This window comes from Psammomys obesus, unplaced genomic scaffold, assembly GCF_907164565.1.
Source record: "Psammomys obesus unplaced genomic scaffold, mPsaObe1.curated_primary_1811, whole genome shotgun sequence".
NCBI lineage: Eukaryota > Metazoa > Chordata > Mammalia > Rodentia > Muridae > Psammomys > Psammomys obesus.
Genome location: NW_026596079.1, coordinates 36,748,379 through 36,762,779, shown reverse-complemented (window position 1 = coordinate 36,762,779; position 14,401 = coordinate 36,748,379). Strand labels below are relative to the sequence as shown.

Genomic DNA, 14,401 nt, shown 5'->3' with positions numbered 1-14,401 from the left:
ACTGTTCTGTGTTTTCAGTGGGGCATCCTTCTGATTTTTACGTCTGTACAGCATAAACAAAAAATGTCATAGCATTAATTACTTAGTGCTCTGCACATTTGCTAAGTCCCACTGTGTGAGTGGCTTGGTTGGTGTCCCTTCCCTTTACTCCTAGTTTTATAGATAGCTGCCGTGTTTTGTGAAATCTCTTCTTAGGCATTATCAACCCAAAAGTGTATTCCTTTTAAAATTTAGCACTTCGTGTCCAGGCACATGCTTCCAGAGGACACATGGCATTCTGATTCCTGAAATCACAGAGGACGTGAAGGGAGCTGAAAATTAAACCTTTGTAGAGAGCAAATTCTGTCCCGTGATGCTTTGTGAAGGGCAGAAGGTTAACGGGCAAGAGGGGGCCTGATGGCTTGCAGAGTGTTGCCTTTGATTCGCTCAGTGTGACATCAACCTTGCAACCTCTTGTAGCTACAAAAGGATCTGCGGTTCTGTGATGACATATCACGAGACAATTCTCATTGGGACAGGAATGTGGTTCGGTGTTGGGGTTTGGAGACTGGGGTATGGGGGTTGTAGCCTTGTGTATTTTCTCTACCTTTAAGTTACAGGCTCAGTGTTCACACAGGGACGTACCCAGTGTCACTTCTTCGTGAATATTGCAAAACCGTTTGCTTCTCATGTTTCATTCCTTTCAGCTTTCTTTTTTAACCAAATAGACCTACTGAGATCAAAGATGTGTTTGCTCATTGAACCTAGAAACCATGAAAGCATACAAGGCAGCAAGCAAATAAGCACTCCTATCAATACATTAACATGTAAAACACTAATCACAACATCAAAGACTCTTAAAAACTTGCTAGAAACAATTACAACTTGTTCCTATAATCATTACAGTTTGTACATTTATAAGAGGATTGTCTCCAAACTACCCTGGGCCTTTGAGAGCTGAAACACCGGAAAGGGGGAATTTGCAGGCTATCAGCGCAACCTGCACACCAGGCTCTGATTATATTCCTTTCCCGTCCATAATTGCTGGCCACAGACCCATCAATTTTCTAACTCGAAATATCTGTGATATTCTGGCAGGATCATCTTAACTAAAAGAAAAGTGAAAATTCCCTTGGCTGTGTCAGTATAACTTATCAAAATAGATTATAGTGAGTCTGTTTACAACTCCCTACATTCAGAACACAAGTAGGAAAGAGTTTCTGGTGCACAGGTCCCACTGCGAGGATCACATTTCTAGTGGGCAGTAATAATGGATCTTCATTGTGGGGATACATCAGGAAAGAACAGTGAAAACAGCCCTCCTCTGACATGATCCAAAACCACTGTATTTGTACCTGGGATTATTTTAGGAATAATAATTCTGAACTAAAATTATAATTTCATAGTTAACTTTAGTTGAGTGCTTTAACTTAAACATTGGACACAATTTTGTCTTTGTATTAGGGTTGCCCATCCTTCAAGCCTTTTTCAGTAATCAAGTTCTGGGTAATTTTCAGAAGATTGTTAATTATCAGTCAATTAACTAATAATGCATGCATCAAGTCTAATTATGTACTAGCTTTGTACATTGGTAGCCACTATTTTTAAGTACTCTTTAAGTCCTGTCTTTTTGAGCACTCAGGTCCTCTTTAATGGTGTAACAAATTATAGACATGTCTCCCATTTTTTATCATTGCTTTTCTTATAATTGATTATTAATATGTTCTAGAAAAGCAGATGCAAGAAGTTAGCTATTTCTCTTCCCTATCCCATCAACTATCTATTTATTGTGAGTTGGGAGTATGTCTTATTAATTCTCTGCCTTTGGCCAGGCAAGCTCTTTGCACAAAAAGAAAGGGAGAAAAAAAATATTGATTGATGGCTTGGATAAATGATGACTAGTTGTCAGCCATTGTAATGGATGGATCATGTTGCCAAATGATGAATGGCATGAATTGCTTATACTGTCGTGGTTTCTTATTTGCTTGTTTGGTTAGGTTTGTTTGTTTTTGTTTGTTTGTTTTCTTTTTGGCTAAAGAAGGTTATCTGCCACTGTTTAATTTGTAAGAATTTGGGTAACTGGCCTGCAAAATTGCATCATTTTCTTTTTCTCCTGTGAGGTAACAGATGTGCACCTCCATTTTACAAAAGATAAATAAAAGATTTAGGTAGGTAATTTGTGTATTTTTGTCATAAAGCTAACATTCATGTAATATAATGTCTAGTGGTGCACACTAAAGACTACTGTCTCTGCATGAACCTGTATGACAGCTCCGGTTTTCTTCATTTTGCATGTGTGAGATTTAGAGACCTCAATTGCCTCCAGTAATGGAACCTAATAATGGAGGTAAAATTTAATCCAGGTCCTGGCAACTCCAAAGCCTGTTTTCTTTGTACAATGTCACCCTACCTTTCTCTATCCAACCGTTCCATCATGAGTTCCCTCAAAACAGCCAGACCCTTATGCCTAAGATTCATAAAGAACATATATTAAAGTATAATGTTTTTCCCCAAATATTCTGTAGAATCCTACAATTGAGAAAGAGTCTATGACCAAATACTTGTTGCCTGCTATACTATGTCTTGAAAACTCACCATAAATGTTTGGTTGATTACTGCAGTCATGTGAAATGTATTTTCATTTTCTCCTCTCAAGGAGTGCCTCTTGAAGGACTGTGGGTCCTGGTATCATTTGAGTCATGGAAAATTGAGACTCCGCTTCTCTCTCACAGTGTTTGTGAGTCTGTTCATGTGTGTGGAGTGTGTGGTGCATACATGTTTGTGCACACATGTATGTGAATAGTATGTGTCCAGCATGCTTTGAGGAGGTGGAATAGAAGGCACACTCTTCTTGTATAGCGTAGACTGCAGGGAGATCCTGGACTTTAGAGACAGCCTGATTCACTTGCCCAGACTCTATCTCCAGTATGCTTCTGTCTTCTAACTTCCTTTCCTTGTGTAAGAAGCTAGCAGGTGGATAGCTCCAGAACTGTTCTGCGAGCACGAGCACAGTAATCCCAAAGAAAACAGCAACCTTGAGTTTTGAACCAGTGATTCACTGTGACTCTCAGAACTATCCCTTCACCAATGGAGGATGAAGAGAATTAGCCTGACATGAGCCACTGGGGTCAAAAGAATAGTTTCTTAAATACAAGCTTGGAGTTGCTACCACAGCATTGGCCTTCCTGTGGCAGCTTCCAGGTACCTGGATATACTGATTACCAGTGCCAAATCCCTTTGAGCTTTCACTGAGGAAAAAGCACAGGTTCCTGATGACATGACCGTGCTCCTTATTTATTTTCTGGCCAAACACACACACTACTTGCAAATTCTATGTCAATACCATTACCACAGGACGCGACTATCTCAGAGCATATCAGCAAATACAAAATATAAATTTTGTATGTGTAGCATTTTGTAGAAATGGTTTAACTGGGAGAATTTTTAATGTGTTTTTTTACAGGATAAAAATAGGTTTCTTACTGTTACTATTTATGACTCAAAATTACTTAAAATAATATTAAATAGGGCTAAGGACAAAAATAAATAAAGCTTTTATTTTCTAGATATCCAAAAAATAAGTATTTAAAATTTTCATTTTGTCACTTAGGGATATTTGACAAGCTGGTATCATTCTGTTTAGTCAAAGTAGAAAATAAAACAGTTTCTGGCATTAACATTCCTAATCTGATGTGTTTTTCCTGCCTCAACTATTCCATGTCCTTCTAGAAAGTACTTAGGCCATCTAGACAGTTAACGTCTAGATGTTTTGGTCATTTGTTGCCATTATTCTTAACAGACCCCAGATGATTATTTCTCTCTTGGGGCAGCATAGTCAACAGCTCCGTACTGGAGGAGAGTGCGTGCCTAGGCCAGCACTGCTAAAAGTCCGCCTTTGAGTGATGCTCATCTGTTCTTTACTTTCTACAGATTAGGAAGCATGGTTCCTTTTTCGTGCATAAAAACAACAAAGCAAAACAAACAAAACCTTAGTTCACTATTCTGAGTGTTCAATGCTAAACCTTTAGGTTCTTCCACATGGGGTTTTTTGAATCAGCTCGGTTTCAATGTTAATTTTCATGAAGTTGTCTAAATAACTCATCCACCAGATCTCTGTACTAAGTCAACAATGTCAAGCAGAAGAGTAAAAACTGTTAAGTAGCCTTAATTACTACAGATTACATACATAAACATGGAATCATTGCAAAAGGAACCCACATGGAGTCACTTCTCCTCTCTAGATATTGGTTTTCTTAGACTTCTATGACTATAGGGTCCCAATGGCTTCTTGGTGGAATTTTTAATGACAAAACACCTAGATACAAGCCTGTATGTATTATGACAGCCATAATATTCCTGTTTACCATCTATCCAAGCCTGCCCTTTGGATCAAAAAAGTATGAATTGATAGACAATGGCACCAGGCCTTAATATTGATGTGTAAGAATACATGGCCATCTGTTATAATTAATAGGGAAAAATTTCTTAGGTCTCACTTGGTAGCACTGAATCTATTTAACTAGATTTATAAATGTCATACACTCAAAGACCTGAAGCCTTGCCTTATTAAAACATTGGCTTTGTTGTTAATAGAGTACATGCTTTTTTGTTTTTAATATTTCCCTGTTTATTTATGCTCTTATATATTTATTTGTGTGTGTGGTGGGGGAGTCATGTAACATGGCACTTATGTGAAGGTCAGGGGACAACATTCAGGAATTGATTCGCTCCTTTTGATTTTAGGTACCAACAACTGAACTTCAGTATTTGAGTTTTCCGTCAAGCTCCCTTAGCAGCTGAACCATGTCCTTTACTCAATGCTTTTAAAATGAGAATTCTATATAAATATTAGTATGATTATTAATGTGATGATAATACTAATAATAGCTGTCATCAATCATTAAGCTATTTCTCCTCTATGCACTAGTCTCATTGTTTTCATGTTACCATTTATTGTTCTAACATATGCCTGATATAAGCAGAGCTATTCTATCCTGCAGAGGAGAAACTGAGGTTCAGACACATGAAATTGACTGATACAAACAGCTCCTGTGATATGAAGCTAGTATTTCATCTCAAGACTCATTCCATGACTATTTAAAAAATTGGCCTTGCTTTTGAAGCCACCATTTACTGGGCCAAGGTTATTCATTATTTCTCTTCTTTGAGCAATTACATACATGTTTGTCAGTGAAGTGTTTGTCCTTTCTTTGGCTTGTTTTTAAAGAGGAAGCACTCTAAAACAGAAATGGCAGGGGCCACTCAGTTTATATCACTTGTTACTTCTAAGGCTGCAACAGTTAAAATCACGTAGAAGCTAACTGTGTGACCACCTTCAGAGTTCTAACTTTGTACTTATTTAGTCATGTAATTAATAAATTAAGACATTATTGATTGTCTCCTGTGTTCGAGCCCCTACTCTAAACTGATAGAATAATGAGAGAAATGCTAATATGATCTAACTTGGGTGAGAAACTTTCTGTACCCTGACTAAAGTGATCAAGCTTTAAAATCACATATCTTTTATCATCAAGACTGATTTACCTTAAAACAGAGGATCTGCTGAAGTTTATTAGAACTTTGATACAACAGCTTTGTCCATTATGATAGCCAATTTTCAAAGTAGTCTGCCAGCTAATGCTTACCAGAATTTACCCAGAGGGTCTAATAGCATACAAATAATAAACTAATTTAAAAAGAAAACAGTGCTCATCTTTAAACATGTATTTAAATAGTCAGTAAATTAATAAAAAATGTATGAATGTCATCTCATTTTACTGTATTCTTGAAAGAGAGTGAGTGCCTGAACCAAATATTTAGCAGTGGGAATTATAAAATCATAAGACGATTAAGTTAGCTAGTCTTAGAATTCCAATATTGCTTTTTAAATGACTTCAGGATATAGGAGGTACTAAGGTTATTATCTGTTATCTGGAATACAGTGGAATTGTACAACTGGATAATAACCAAACAAACTGACACAATGTAAAATTACATTATCAGTGTGTTAAAACAAAATTGCGCCCTAAAGGAGTCCACATGCCAGCTCAGAGCTGCAGTGTAATTATGCTTAACTCTGATAATTAAAATACAACGGAGATCAACAGAATCATTTTCATTAAGAAAATTATTAATGATGGTGGTATAACAGTAATTGATTGCAGAGCACCACAGGATAACGTGATGCCGAAAACCCAATGTTTCATGATCGTCTGAGGCTTTTTCTGGTTATGTTCTGTTAAAATGAGAAATATATTTTGAGGTGTGAGCAGTTTATTATGCCTGCTCTAAGAATCAGTGATTGGAAAAATGACTGCTTTAGAAAATCACAGTTTTGATTCAAATGGTCATTTCAGAGAGGTTGGGAGGTTCAAGACAAGCAGCCCCAATAGTGATAGAGTTATTGTTAACAGAGCTTTCTGTTGCAAATTGCAAAATGGCAGCAGATTCAGCAAATACTGGACCTTCTGTTGTTTCCATTTCTTACTGTGCATTTGCTTTTTTTTACAACTGTGTTAATGGTTTACTAGTATTGTGCTGACCCGAGTCTGCTAATACATAACACATAGTCATTATTAATCTATGCTATGTATGTAAAACTATATTTGTTTTCATACAAATGTCATGATGAGGTTTTAAAATGAAATACTGGTAAATAGGCCAGTATTATATTGTTAATTATCTGAATGAGTGAGGTGTGCCAGCATGTGTTAGGAGAAAATATTTTAAGCCACCTTGAATCCATATATGAGTGTAACTTGTGTCTCTTGGAGGTAGAAACTAAGTTAGACGGTTGGCGAATGATAAGAACTATGGATATATCAGTGTTATGTGTATAAAATGAGAAATGAAGAGCAGGGTCTTTTGAGAGGTGATTCGCTATCATTCAGGGATGCTGGCCTGTCATTCAAACAGATGATAATGCTGAAAGCTACCCCTGAAGAATCATTGTCAGCTAAACCGAGGGACAACTCCTAAGAGTAAAAATTTTCAGAATAAGACAGTTTAAATACCTTTTAAAACATCATACTGAACAGATAAAATTGTTGAATTATAATTCTTTCTAGATGAGAAAAGCAAGAATATATGGTTTTGTATGTACTATAATTAGAGTAGCATTAAAAATTGTATGCACAGGAAACATACTGAAATAAAATTGCACCAAATTGTAAAAGTACTTCAGTAAAGGAGCAATTTGTGGACATTATTTGAATCTACTTAGGTTCCATATTAGAGATGGAACTTAAAGCTGAAGGCATGCTAGGCAAATACTCAAACAAACAACTGCACTCTGAGCTTTTGTTCTCTCTTAAAAACAAACTTCTCTTCTTAGAACATTTTCCTCAGACAGTTTTAAAAAAGTGCTTGCATATTCAAATCACTCTGTTAACCCATTCTCACATTCATCCATTCATCCATTCATCCATTCATTCATCCACCCATTCATCTATTCATTCGTTCACACATTCATCATATTGCACTGCTGGGGATCAAATCTATACCTGCACACACACTGGGAACTAAAGTGATGCAACGCATCTTCTTATATAACCCAAAATGTAGAATAAGGAATCTTTGTTTTATTCACAAAATCTTTACCCCCAGAAAAATCTGTAAATTTCTTGTCGATATAACTAAACTTTCTTAATATACTTATGAATGCCTTAAAGCTTTTTTCATAGGATAATTCATAGGATAATTTCATAGGATAATTTCTAAATTAAATAAAAACAATTGAACACACACTTTCTCCATAATATGATTACTTCAATAGGGATACAAATCAGTCATACCTTTGTTAATCAGATATATTCAAACATTTTTTTATTTTTATTAATTACACTTTATTCATTTTGTATCCCCCCATAAGTCCCTCCCTCCTCCCCTCCCGGTCCCACCCTCCCCCCCCTTTCTGCATGCATGCCCCTCCCCAAGTCCACTGATAGGGAAGGTCCTCCTCTCCTTCTTTCTGATCTTAGTCTATCAGTTCTCATCAGAAGTGGCTGCATTGTCAGGGTTCTAGGTTATCTCCACGGATAGTCCTTGGTTGGAGTATGAGTCTCTGGGAAGTTCCCTGTGTTCAAATTATCTTGTTCTGTTGCTCTCCTTGTGGAGTTCCTGTCCTCTCCAGCTCTTACTATTTCCCACTTCTTACATAAAATTCAAACATTTAAATACAGGCTTCAGTCGGTAGCTCATAGTCAAGGCAAGGTTCATGAAGGGTGTGAAATTTGTTTTTGTTTTGTTTTCGAAAGCTAAGTATCAGTTCTAGAAATGGGGTGAGGACATTTAACGGGTGTGAATCTGTGAGGCTCATAGCATGGCATGCTCACAGTACAATTTTGTAAGAGAAGGGAACTTATGAATGAAAACAGTGATGAGTAAATCAACTTTTTCACCATTCACTTGAATGATGCTAAGAGTCCTTGATTGTCAAGTCTGGGTAGAGCTGATCATCCAGGAACATCCATAATCAAAATGAGAGTTTAGCCAGATAACCGTGTGGGAAATAAGCTTCTATCCACATTCATTTAAACACAGTGCCCTGACAGAAAAAATGGTGGTGTAGTCAGATACTTCTAGCAGGTAATAAACCAGCTTCCTTATTCTACTTGTTACCTGACTCCATTTTCCTGTCCTTACTTGCAGGTCAGCTGGCTTGGATCACATGGATCCATCATTCTAAACACTCTCATCCACCACTTAGTTCTCTCGTCAGACCTTTATCAGCCTGACAACACTGCTAGCTGCTCACTGTTCAAACCAACTTACTCCTGGCTAGACCCAACAGACAGATGATTACTACTTGTGAAGTGCTTGGAATAGCACTGTCTGAGCTACTTTTCTCGTTCCAGTGACCAAGTACCTGACAAAATGCATGTTAGGGGAGGGTAGAGTGCTATTGAGAAGTTGCTGTCAGTGTGTCAGTGAGGGGATGGTGTGCCTGTGAGGTGCCTGGTCACGCTGCACCCAAAGTCGAGAAGCTGTTGCTCCTAGGCCTTTGTCATTTTTCCTCTCTGTATCTGTAGCTTAAGGCATAGTGCCGAACATAGCTCTGCCATTCATTAAACATCTCTTACAGTGTTCTCTTAGATGTGCCCAAAGTCAAGATCATAATGAAATTAACCATCGCAAGCACATAATAAATGAAGAGCCCTCTCCAAAGGTGTGCTCAGGAGAGAACGAAAGACCCGCCACAGCTACCACCACCAATAAAAGAACTATAGCAGTAGTTCTGGTTAGGTTCCTGTTGTATTTTATCACAGAGTAAATGTGACGCCTTGATGGATGACTACAACTTAGCATTTTGAATTTATTTTTCTAATTAATCTCCAAAGTGACTTTTCCCCCTACATTTTCACTTCCTCACATACATAGCATCAACTGTGAGATAAGCGCTTTGTATCTTGTTTCATGGAGATTGGAAATGGGTATTGCACAGAAACCTCTAATGGCTCTCCATTATAATTAAAGTGAATCTAAGTATGATAGTGCACAGGGTTAAATGTGGCCCACTAAACCGTTTATGCACTTAACATTTTATTAGAACATATTTGTGAAAATTTGTTTTTACATTGTCTATGGCCGTTCTTTTTACTATAATATTAGATTTTAATTGTTAGAGAAACTAGCTTGCAAAGCCTAAAATTATTAGTTTGCTCATTTACAGAAAAGAGAACAATCCGTTTGCTTTTTGCCAATCTCTTAACAAAAGTTACACAAGTTACGACCTTACCCTACTAGCTACACGGACCTGCGCCTGTACCTCTGTTGTTTGATTTTCCCTGCTATTGTCCAGCTCCCCTAATCCAGTGGCATAAATACTCTGCTTCTGAGTGAAAATACTTTCAGGGTCTCAAGAGACTTCACACTGATCTGGCCCTACCTTTTTCTTTTCCCGGCTTCTTATGACTCTCATCTAATCACTAGCACTGTCAAAGTGTCTCCATCCTCAAGGCTACAGCTGGAGATGAACTCAAAGCCGGGGAGAACATTAGAGTCAGTCCCATCTCCCTCGCATTTATCTTTATATTTGACATTTTTACAATATATTTATTTATGTATTTTATGGATATGAGTGCTCTGTCTGCATCCATGCCTGCGTGTCAGAAGGAAGCATCAAGTTCTATTACAGATGGGTGTGAAATGCCATGTGGTTGTGGGTAGTTGAACTCAGAACCTCTGGAAGAATAGCCAGTGCTCTTAACTGTTGAGCCATATCTCCAGTTTCATATTTGATATTTTAATGTCAGTCTCATGACGACTTTAATATCAAGATGTGCTTTAAATGGTTCATGGCACAGATTATCTGCTCAATGCATACATGTGAAATAATATAGAATTGATGTTTGCATTTAGTAATATCCTCAAAACTTTGGTCGATTTTCTGAAATCTATTCAAATTTCACTCCTTTCTTATCCTTTAATTTTAAGCACCATATTTATATTTAACACAAGTTTTTTTTTGTTTTTTTTACTTCTGTGCTCATTTTCTAGCTTACTGCCTTTACATAGATATCACTTCATCTCTCTCTGAAGGTAAGATATGGAGGATATATAGAACTTTTATGTCTTGCGTCATTTCTTTCTTTAATCTTCCCAGTCTTGTTTTTGTATTTAATGCTGATGCTTCTCTCACATTTTTATTATACTCAAAGAGATGTTTGTTTTGCTTCTTAAGGTTAGTAAACTTAAGGGTGAGCTGACTTAAGGCAGGCAAGACTTAACACCTGTTGGTTTTTGCATAGGATCAGAGGATAATAACAGTGGCAATCCGCTTCTCAAACTGCAGTCCTTTTAAAAATAATGCTTTTGTTAATTATTTAGAAATTCCATATAATCTATTTTGGGTATATTCACTCTCCCAGTTCTTCTCATGTCAACCCTCTCTGCCCTTACTTCACTACTCTCCCAACTGTGAATTTTCTTATCCTCCACTGAGTCCAGTTTGTGCTACCCAACCATTCTTGGGAGCAAGGTCAGCCTTGGAGTCCTAGTCTTTTAAAAAGCTGATTCTTCAGCTCCCAGTAGCTGTCAAATGCCAATAGTTTCTCGGATAGTGGTAGCTTTTTACGCCCACCTCTCCTGCCTTCATTCATGCTAGAATTTTGACTGGCATGAGCTTATAAAAAAAAAAAAAGTCTTGTGCTTGCTGTTGCAATCACCCTGAGTTCATATATGTAATGTCTGGGTTGTTTGTTATTTTTCTTTGTTTGGAAGTGATCTTCCTCACATGTAGGTAACCCCCTTGAGTAAACCTGTCCTGGGAAACAGAGCCTGTCTATACCACTTCTCCAAAGAGCGATCCTCTGTCTTCTGATGGTGTTTCAGGCAGTGCCACTTTGCTTAATGGAGTGTCTGCTCATGTTGGGTGACAGGTGTTTCTAGCTTCATTGCTTGCCCTGAATTTCACAGACTTTGGAATCTTCACCCATAGATCTTGCTGTGGAGTGAATACACATGCTTTTTTTTTTTTTTTTTTTAGCTCTTTCTATTCAGGTGCTTGGATTTTTACCCTCCCGTGTTTTATTCCTTTACTTATCTCTTAATTTTTTTTCTAAGTTCTGGTGTTTTGTCCTTAGTCATGTGGACATCATTCTCTCATCTGTTTGTTCTTACCATTTTTACTCTCTTTTTTATTTTATTGTCACTGTAGCAAAAGGGAGGATTAAATGGATATATCCCATTGATCATCCTTCCAGGAAGTCCTCCTTGCTGCTTTTTCTGTGGGTGCTCTTGGGAAGCGCTATCTATACTCTTGAGTCCCTCAGTTTTCATGTCTCCTCTCCCAAGAGCCATCTTTCCAACTCCACTGAAGCGAGCTCTTACAGGTCTCCTGCAGTCTATTTGTTGGCAATTTTTAATTCCACTGTGTTTGATTTAGTCATTCTTCTTGATGCCCAGAGACAAGCACATCCATCATTGTCCATTCAATAACTAAATGGTATCTAGAATCTTCTTTCATTAGTTTCTTCCTAGAGTATCTCATTTATATGCTCTAAAATTATTTCTTCTTTTATATTATAATTGCATCATTTCCTCCTTCCTCCCTCCAAATCCATCCATGTTTTATTTAATTTACCTCTTCTTGTTTTATTTCTAACTTTTAAATCAATTTCTTTTACCTTCATTTAGGACGTCTACTATAGACTTCAGTCCTACCTATGTATTTAAAATTCCTCAAATTCACCTTGCTTGATGATCTGTCTTGTACATCATATTCTGAATATATTACTTATGCTGACAAGGGCTGCTCAAGGTATGTGAGCATTGCTACCTTTCAGGGTCGCTATGATCCCAAGCATGATAACAGTATTTCAGAGATATTGACTCAGTTTTTACCTCTACCTATCCATAAGTGCCACATAATATATCTATTAAATTTGAATTATTATTTAAGGTATTTATAATTAATCTTCAAAAAATTAATTCTGGTAGCACTTGCTATAGCATTAGCAATTACTAATGTGGGAGTCGTGTGAAAATCCACTATGCACATTGCGATTTCTTTCATGTCTAGAAAATGTTTTCAGAGTGAGGCTTTAGAAGTGCTAGGAATCCCACACACATAGCATATACTGTGCTCTGTCAGTCAGTGCACATGTATGAAATAATTTGAAAAACAAACAGGATATGCATATATAAAACTCCTCACCCAGCAACCATGACGAAGCACTGATTCTCTCATATTAAATGCCTTCTGGAAACTGTTTACTGCAAAGCAAGAACTATGACTTTTGATTTCTTCTCTTTGCGATAAAAAGAGCCAGCCAGCTATCAAGTCTTTGCTCTGATACCCACATCAGAAGTTTTTACGTTCCTGTTGATGTTTTAAGTCAATCCTGTTTGGTGTTTATTTGTGAACTCAAAGAGTCAGCTTATATGTCATGACATGCAGTAGTGGCTTGGAGAAAACACATTCTCATTTGTCTAACGTCTTTAGCACAATCAGACAACACGGAGCCCAACCAAGATAGCATTTTGTGATGTAGCAAGCATGAATATCCCAACCAAAGTAATGGTTCAAGGATGCAAACATTCATATGAGTAGATAGACCACGTCTGTTTACATGGTTCTTTGTGTTTTCCATTGATATCTATTTGGAATAAATGATCCATACCCAGTTTTTCTTTGAAAAATCTAGTGTTTGCCATCACTATCTGGTATTCCTTGTCAATAAAGATTTTCTAGAATGATGTACCCTTCATATCATCCTTCAAGGAAAAAAATTTTCTTATTAACTTCATAGAAATTTATTAGGTTTATGTAGTAAAGAGAGTAAGACGTCTTAATGAATTTAATCAGATGAATAAATTAGCGGTTTGCTTTTCCAGCCCCCCCAGAGATGAATAATTTTCTTATAAAAATATGAACAATGATATTGGAGCCTTTTATCTCAGAATTAGTTTTAAATGAATGTGAAATCTTCCACACACCTCCTGCTATGATGAGGTTTTCTTAACTATCAATTTTGTTCTTATTATTTTATTAACTAGTTGAGAGTTTTATATGTGACAGTAATGTGTTTTGTTCAAATGTGTCCTTCATCCCTTTCTCTTTAATTTCTTCCACACATCCCACCACTCTCCCCTCCCAACTTTATGTGTTCTCATTTAAATCTACTAAAGCTCACTTAGTGACGGCAGTATGAGCATCTATGTGCAGGACCATTCACTGGACCACGGGCAGTACCCAGACCCGAATTCAAAGAACACTAGCTCTCCCTCCTGCAGAAGCTATAAGTGGTGGCCAATAGCACCTTAACTAGGGCTGGGAGTTCATAAGCCCTTAACATCCACACTGGGATTTTGTCTGCAATGGCCTTGTACAAATCTTGTGCATGTAATCACAGCTGTCCTCGGTCCATGAATGCAACGTTCCTTCATGGCTATCAAACACTGGAAACAGTCATCCACTACCTTCAACAATGATCCCAGAGCCTTGACTTTGATATGTGACATTGATATCCCATTTAGAGTTGAACATGCTTCAGTACCTTGTTCTCTGTAAACTGACCAGTTTGATATATAAATAATTTCAAAGGAGACATCTATGATCAATGTTGAGAGCTACACTTATCTATGGCTATAAAGGTAAATATTTAGGGGATGAGATAATACAGTGTCTGTTTTAAAGAAGTAATAGTATTGGGTTCTTCCTAGGGCTTATCACATAGCTAATCACAGTTTCTAAGCCCAGTTATTGGTACCAGACATGAGTTTCTTCTTATGGAGAGCTAATCCAATCTAAAATGGGTTTCTCCCAAATTATTTATGCTAGTTGCACTAATGGGCATAGTTTGCCAATGCAATCATTATTCTGTAGCTCATAGGGCTGACAGACATTTATGTTATGATGGTTGCAGATGTCTTTTCCCTCCCAGTAACCTGCACAGCACCTTCTTGCGGTATAAAAGCTGCC

General features: G+C 37.3%; 1 protein-coding gene across 1 annotated transcript in view; it reads left to right on the top strand.

The window, feature by feature from the left end:
- Zfpm2 (zinc finger protein, FOG family member 2) overlaps positions 1-14,401 on the top strand; it is a 362,370-nt gene that overhangs the window by 207,880 nt on the left and 140,089 nt on the right. The gene's annotated exons all lie outside the window — the stretch shown is intronic.